At 31.0% G+C, this 7,688-nt stretch overlaps 1 long non-coding RNA gene across 2 annotated transcripts; it reads left to right on the top strand.

Moving 5' to 3' along the window:
• Window positions 1–4,737: 4,737 nt before the first annotated feature.
• On the top strand, window positions 4,738–7,430 carry LOC126734329 (uncharacterized). Of its 2 annotated transcripts, none has more exons than XR_007660025.1 (3): window positions 4,738–5,906; window positions 6,957–7,131; window positions 7,307–7,430. It is a non-coding gene; the product is annotated as an uncharacterized LOC126734329 (long non-coding RNA). The 2 variants fall into 2 exon arrangements; XR_007660026.1 differs by having other exon boundaries at window positions 4,738–5,206; window positions 5,557–5,906; window positions 6,957–7,359.
• Window positions 7,431–7,688: the final 258 nt, after the last annotated feature.

The following is a 7,688-nucleotide window of genomic DNA, read 5'->3' as shown; positions in this document are numbered from 1 at the left end:
CATTATTTGACTTTTCTCGAATTGCAACATCTTAGGCTAGACAGCGCTATTTTGGAAAGTATTTGTAAGTATATGTTTCAGTCCACTGACAAGAAACACAAACAATATTTGCGACGGTTCCTGCAAAGAAATACGGGTAATGTTAAGGAGTCGCTCCTTAACAAAGAAAGTACTTACAAAAAAGAAGGAAACCAATCAAATGAATTTGAAAAAATGTGTGCTGTGTTAACGTCCGGAAAAATAAGTTTTAACAGTTTGGTATGTGGTACATACGCTAGTGATACTTCCATCTTTGCACACTTATGTTCAGAAATAGGTGTAACGAATTCGTTTAGAAATCGAAAGAGACTTTTTGCTTATTGGAAAAGAAATTCAAATAAATTTGCTGCCTTCTTAAATGACTCCAAGAATGGGAGTACAAAAGCCCTTCAACAGGAATTGACAGGGTCGCGTGAAGAAACGTGTTTTCAATCAAATACTAAAGTATTAGACTATTTCGAGTTAGAAAACGATATCTATCAGACCCCTGAAAAAGACAAAATTACTTGTAATACTCCATTACTTGTAAGAGAGCAAGATATAGTCACTAAAAATAACCATTCTGTTTTTCAGCCAGTTAGTTCCGAAAAATATCCAATACCGAAGCAAATTGAAATAATGGAATGTGAATCTAACGTTACAATAATACGTCCATCGGGAACAGTCAATATAAATGATGATAACCACAAAAGGCCATCCTTTTCCAATTGCAAATATTTTGAAGGAACTTTTGAAATAGGTATTGAAGAGTTTAGCCTTATCACTAAAGATAAAAAGTTGATTCCTGCAAAATATGCGTACATAATTAATCAGAAATTTAGGCAAGTAAATACCACATGCCGATTATATTTTAAAGAATCCTTTTATTCTGAAAAGAAAGATATAATAACTATTTATTGTTATTGTATTCATAGGCAATGTAAAACATTTAAAATAATATTTTTGAATGTTTCTTATTCAGGGCGTAATATTACAGCAAATGTATTCAGCAGTTCTTTAAATTTTAATCATCTCGACCTAGTAACATCTCAGTTAAGAGGTATGGAGCGCCAAATGGTAGGAAATGTGATGTCTACCATCAAACCATTAGAATGCCGGCAAAAGGATATCTTGTCGTTAGAAAATCTTTCTGTTGGTCTTAAAAACTACGATAAGGTAAAATCCGATGCCGTCTATAGAAAAGTCCGATCCAATCAACTTGCAAAAAATGACAGAGAAAAGAATGATATTTTAGACTTAGTTGAAATGCAGAAAGATCATCCAGAATACATACATTCTGTTGGTGTGCCATTTTACGTGCATATCTTTAGCAAAGAGCAAAATCTTATTGTGCAGAAAGTAGCAAATCAAGTTTTACATTTAGATGCTACAGGTAGCATAATTCGAAAGCCATATGAAGTTTCTAAAAAAGTTTTTTATTATGCTGCGGTTATTCAAATACCAAATAATAATAGAGTTTGCTCTGTTTTTGAAATGGTATCGGCCTGTCATGATGGTGCGACAATTGCTTCTTGGCTTTTTAGCTATAAGACGTATATTTTGTCGTTAAAATATGAATGGCCAATCTTTAAAAAAGTAGTAACCGATTTTAGTTTTGCCTTTATAAATGCATTGATGTTGTCTTGGAATAACATGGATCTTCAAACTTATTTGTCGCAGGTGTTTAATTTTTTAAACCAAGGAATAAAATTACATCAAGACTTTATTCAAGTTCATATTTGCTGTTTTCATTTATTTAAATTAATGGCAGAATCAGTAAATAATTTTTTTATTATAGAACGTAGAAAATCAATAAAGGAGATAATAGCAGTATCATTTAACCTGGAATGGCCTGCATTTTGCAGATGGTTTCAATATTTCTACATTATTACTAACTCCAAATACCACAATCCTATAGTAGATAACGCTCTTTCCCAGTTGGCAAATTTCTCTGTAAAAGTGGACCTAATTAACCAATATGATTCTGTCTCGAGCAATAATTTTCACTTTAAACCAAACGACAATTTTCATGAAAAAAATATATTTTATGAATATTTGAAGCAAGTTATTACTGAGCCAAAAATTAAAATTGGGGAAAATAAAACAAACAAGGGAAAAGTAAATATTTATTATAATAAGGAGTTTTTTGAAATTTTTTCCAAAAGATACATTCCCTATTGCCCCATGTGGAGTGGGTTTCTTCTTGAGGGTACACGGCTTAGTAATGGACCTGTAGAAAGATGGTTTGGCATCATAAAAAATAATGTTTTGAAAAAACTTACATCGCAAAAATGTAGCCGTGTACTTAGAAACATAAGAAAACATGTTCTTTTTATTGCAAAGGAGGTAGACCTGCAACTAAAAAATAGAAGATGTACGAAACCTTACATTTCCAGTTCGAATATCTCACAGGACAGAACATTTGATAACGACCAAGGACTTCTTTCCCAAGAATCGTGGAATAAAAAAAATAAAACCACGAAATCATCAAATTTTGACCCCAATAATATTAAAAAATTTATACAATCTGCGAATTTAATCAATAAGGTCGAATTAGAAAATGTATTCTGTATATACTGCAGGTACTATAATGACATCTCTGATGGCCCTATTAAATGGTTGGGTTGCGATAGATGCAACAATTGGATCCATAGAACTTGTGCAGAAAAAGAGGGATCTAATATAGATGAATCAGAACCATTTTTATGCCGAAAATGTTTATTACAAAAAAATGGAAATATTGCTATACCGTTAGAACAAAAAACTATTTCTCCCAAAAGGAATGAACCTATCGGTTTAGAACCATTTGAACTCTTTATTAATGAGCAATATTATAAATCAGCCCAGGAGCTTTCCAAAATAGAATCTGAAACAAAAAATCAAAGAGAATGCCTAGAATGGGCAAATCAAAGAAAAATAAGAATTACGTCCACCAAGGTAGGAAGTATCTGTAGAGCCAAAAGTATTAAAACTTTAAGTGTAATAACAACTAGTATTATTAACCCATTAAATCTAGAGCATCTTCCTGCCATTAAATATGGTATAAAAAGTGAAGAATTGGCTTTAAGGGAATACGAGCGCTTAACAGGAATAAAAACCCATAAATCTGGGCTGCAAGTGCACCGTATTCACCAGTTCATCGCAGGCTCACCGGATGCTCTCGTGGGGACCGATGGGCTCCTTGAAATTAAATGTCCGTTTATCATTAGAAATGAAGACCCTAAAGAGGCTATGTTGCTTGGAAAACTTAAATATTGTGATACCAATGGAAAACTAAGAGTAAATAGCAATTACTATTATCAAATACAAACTTTACTAGAAATAACTGATCGCGATTGGTGTGACTTTTTCATTTACACTAATCGTGGAGTAAACATTCAAAGAATAGAAAGAATACCTACTTTTTGGAAAAACACATTTCCTAAATTAGTCTCCTTTTTTAAATTTTATTTGGTTCCTTCAATTAACAATAATTTTACTGCGGTAACAAATCCAATAAAATGGACAACTGTGAGGAAGATAGAATTATTTGAAAATGGACTTGTCACTGATTATAAATATTATTTGCGTAATATCAATAAAATATTTTATATCGGTTTTTATTCCAATGCGATGTGTGATATTCGAGAAATTACTCAAGAGGATTTCGAAACTCTTAATGGCTCTACATGGCTAAACAATTTTATTGTTGATATATGTTTTAACATTTTAAACGAGTCCAATAATTACAATTTATTGACCTGCAGCCTATCCACTTCAATTCTTTTTGATGGCTTTATGGATCACGCTGTCAATCAGATTGATATTTTCGATCAAGACATTTTGATTATGCCACTATTAATAGATAATAACCATTTTTGCTTAGCCGTTGCTGATTTTAGAACAAATACCTTTTTATATTTAAATCCATATGGAAATGAAAAGAATTCCGAAGACTCTATTAGAATTTTCAAAAATTTCAAACACTTTCTAGAAAAGTACAAGCAACAGTGCAACAAATCTGATTTTATTAATTTTAATTGGATTTTAAAATACGAGAATCACGTTTTACAAAACGATTCCTATAACTGCGGCATATTTATAATTTATTTTTTTCAACAAATATGTAACAATTTATCCTTAGAACAACAATTTAACCTGGACAACTATAGAATAGATCTTATGAAACTTCTATTAAAAAAATCTGACTCTGTGGCAAATAAATGTTTGTATTGTGGATGCTCAAAGAGTAGCGACAAGGAAACCTATTATGTCTGTAAAACGTGCCGAAGGATTGTTCACAAAAAAGAGCAATGTGCAGAAAAGGATGAATTCATTTATGGAATATGTAATCTTTGTAAAGAGTATTAAAAAATCAGCATACAATAAACCAAATTAACAGAATATATTTTGTTAAAAAAAATCTATAAAAAACTACCTTAATAAAATAAAAAAACTATATATTTTTTTTTAAATATATAAGAAATATAAATATTATTATTTAATTCTGAAAGCGCGTGCATCCAAACTAGTGCTGACTGCTGACACAAGTGTGAATTTAAAAGTATCCCAAAAAAATATGTTACTTTACAGATAATTCATTGATTTTCATAAACATAGGAGGGCACTAAATCATAAACATTCTTGAAATCGGGATTTTATCAAAATTTAATTTTTTCTAGAGGTTATGAAGGGGTGGCCACTATCTAAACTTATGTTAGTGTATACCTAAAAGTATCCTTAATATCACTATTAAAACAAAACTCATGCACTCCGATTTGCATAAAAGTAAGAGAGCACTAAATAACGAACATTCTTGAAAAAATCGGGATTTTGACCAAATTTTATTTTTTTTAGAGGTTATGAAGGGGTGGCAACTATCTAAACTTATGTTAGTGTATACTCAAAAGTATCCTTAATATCACTATTAAAACAAAACTCATGCACTCCGATTTGCATAAAAGTAAGAGAGCACTAAATAACGAACATTCTTGAAAAAATCGGGATTTTGACCAAACTTAATTTTTTTTACAGGTTATGAAGGGGTGGCAACTATCTAAACTTATGTTAGTGTATACTCAAAAGTATCCTTAATATCACTATTAAAACAAAACTCATGCACTCCGATTTGCATAAAAGTAAGAGGGCACTAAATAACGAACATTCTTGAAAAAATCGGGATTTTGACCAAATTTTATTTTTTTTAGAGGTTATGAAGGGGTGGCAACTATCTAAACTTATGTTAGTGTATACTCAAAAGTATCCTTAATATCACTATTAAAACAAAACTCATGCACTCCGATTTGCATAAAAGTAAGAGAGCACTAAATAACGAACATTCTTGAAAAAATCGGGATTTTGACCAAACTTAATTTTTTTTACAGGTTATGAAGGGGTGGCAACTATCTAAACTTATGTTAGTGTATACTCAAAAGTATCCTTAATATCACTATTAAAACAAAACTCATGCACTCCGATTTGCATAAAAGTAAGAGGGCACTAAATAACGAACATTCTTGAAAAAATCGGGATTTTGACCAAACTTAATTTTTTTTACAGGTTATGAAGGGGTGGCAACTATCTAAACTTATATTAGTGTATACTCAAAAGTATCCTTAATATCACTATTAAAACAAAACTCATGCACTCCGATTTGCATAAAAGTAAGAGAGCACTAAATAACGAACATTCTTGAAAAAATCGGGATTTTGACCAAATTTTATTTTTTTTAGAAGTTATGAAGGGGTGGCAACTATCTAAACTTATGTTAGTGTATACTCAAAAGTATCCTTAATATCACTATTAAAACAAAACTCATGCACTCCGATTTGCATAAAAGTAAGAGGGCACTAAATAAGGAACATTCTTGAAAAAATCGGGATTTTGACCAAATTTTATTTTTTTTAGAGGTTATGAAGGGGTGGCAACTATCTGAACTTATGTTAGTGTATACTCAAAAGTATCCTTAATATCACTATTAAAACAAAGCTCATGCACTCCGATTTGCATAAAAGTAAGAGAGCACTAAATAACGAACATTCTTGAAAAAATCGGGATTTTGACCAAATTTTATTTTTTTTAGAAGTTATGAAGGGGTGGCAACTATCTAAACTTATGTTAGTGTATACTCAAAAGTATCCTTAATATCACTATTAAAACAAAACTCATGCACTCCGATTTGCATAAAAGTAAGAGGGCACTAAATAAGGAACATTCTTGAAAAAATCGGGATTTTGACCAAACTTAATTTTTTCTAGAGGTTATGAAGGGGTGGCAACTATCTAAACTTATGTTAGTGTATACTCAAAAGTATCCTTAATATCACTATTAAAACAAAACTCATGCACTCCGATTTGCATAAAAGTAAGACGGCACTAAATAACGAACATTCTTGAAAAAATCGGGATTTTGACCAAACTTAATTTTTTTTACAGGTTATGAAGGGGTGGCAACTATCTAAACTTATATTAGTGTATACTCAAAAGTATCCTTAATATCACTATTAAAACAAAACTCATGCACTCCGATTTGCATAAAAGTAAGACGGCACTAAATAACGAACATTCTTGAAAAAATCGGGATTTTGACCAAACTTAATTTTTTCTAGAGGTTATGAAGGGGTGGCAACTATCTAAACTTATGTTAGTGTATACTCAAAAGTATCCTTAATATCACTATTAAAACAAAACTCATGCACTCCGATTTGCATAAAAATAAGAGGGCACTAAATAACGAACATTCTTGAAAAAATCGGGATTTTGACCAAATTTTATTTTTCTTAGAGGTTATGAAGGGGTGGCAACTATCTAAACTTATGTTAGTGTATACTCAAAAGTATCCTTAATATCACTATTAAAACAAAACTTATGCACTCCGATTTGCATAAAAGTAAGAGAGCACTAAATAACGAACATTCTTGAAAAAATCGGGATTTTGACCAAACTTAATTTTTTCTAGAGGTTATGAAGGGGTGGCAACTATCTAAACTTATGTTAGTGTATACTCAAAAGTATCCTTAATATCACTATTAAAACAAAACTCATGCACTCCGATTTGCATAAAAATAAGAGGGCACTAAATAACGAACATTCTTGAAAAAATCGGGATTTTGACCAAATTTTATTTTTTTTAGAGGTTATGAAGGGGTGGCAACTATCTAAACTTATGTTAGTGTATACTCAAAAGTATCCCTTATATCACTATTAAAACAAAACTCATGCACTCCGATTTGCATAAAAGTAAGAGGGCACTAAATAACGAACATTCTTGAAAAAATCGGGATTTTGACCAAACTTAATTTTTTCTAGAGGTTATGAAGGGGTGGCAACTATCTAAACTTATGTTAGTGTATACTCAAAAGTATCCTTAATATCACTATTAAAACAAAACTCATGCACTCCGATTTGCATAAAAATAAGAGGGCACTAAATAACGAACATTCTTGAAAAATCGGGATTTTGACCAAATTTTATTTTTTTTAGAAGTTATGAAGGAGTGGCAACTATCTAAACTTATGTTAGTGTATACTCAAAAGTATCCTTAATATCACTATTAAAACAAAACTCATGCACTCCGATTTGCATAAAAGTAAGAGGGCACTAAATAAGGAACATTCTTGAAAAAATCGGGATTTTGACCAAATTTTATTTTTTTTAGAGGTTATGAAGGGGTGGCAACTATCTGAACTTATG

Source organism: Anthonomus grandis, chromosome 3 (genome assembly GCF_022605725.1).
Source record: "Anthonomus grandis grandis chromosome 3, icAntGran1.3, whole genome shotgun sequence".
Classification (NCBI taxonomy): Eukaryota; Metazoa; Arthropoda; class Insecta; order Coleoptera; family Curculionidae; genus Anthonomus; species Anthonomus grandis.
This window is presented reverse-complemented; position numbering and strand designations above follow the sequence as displayed.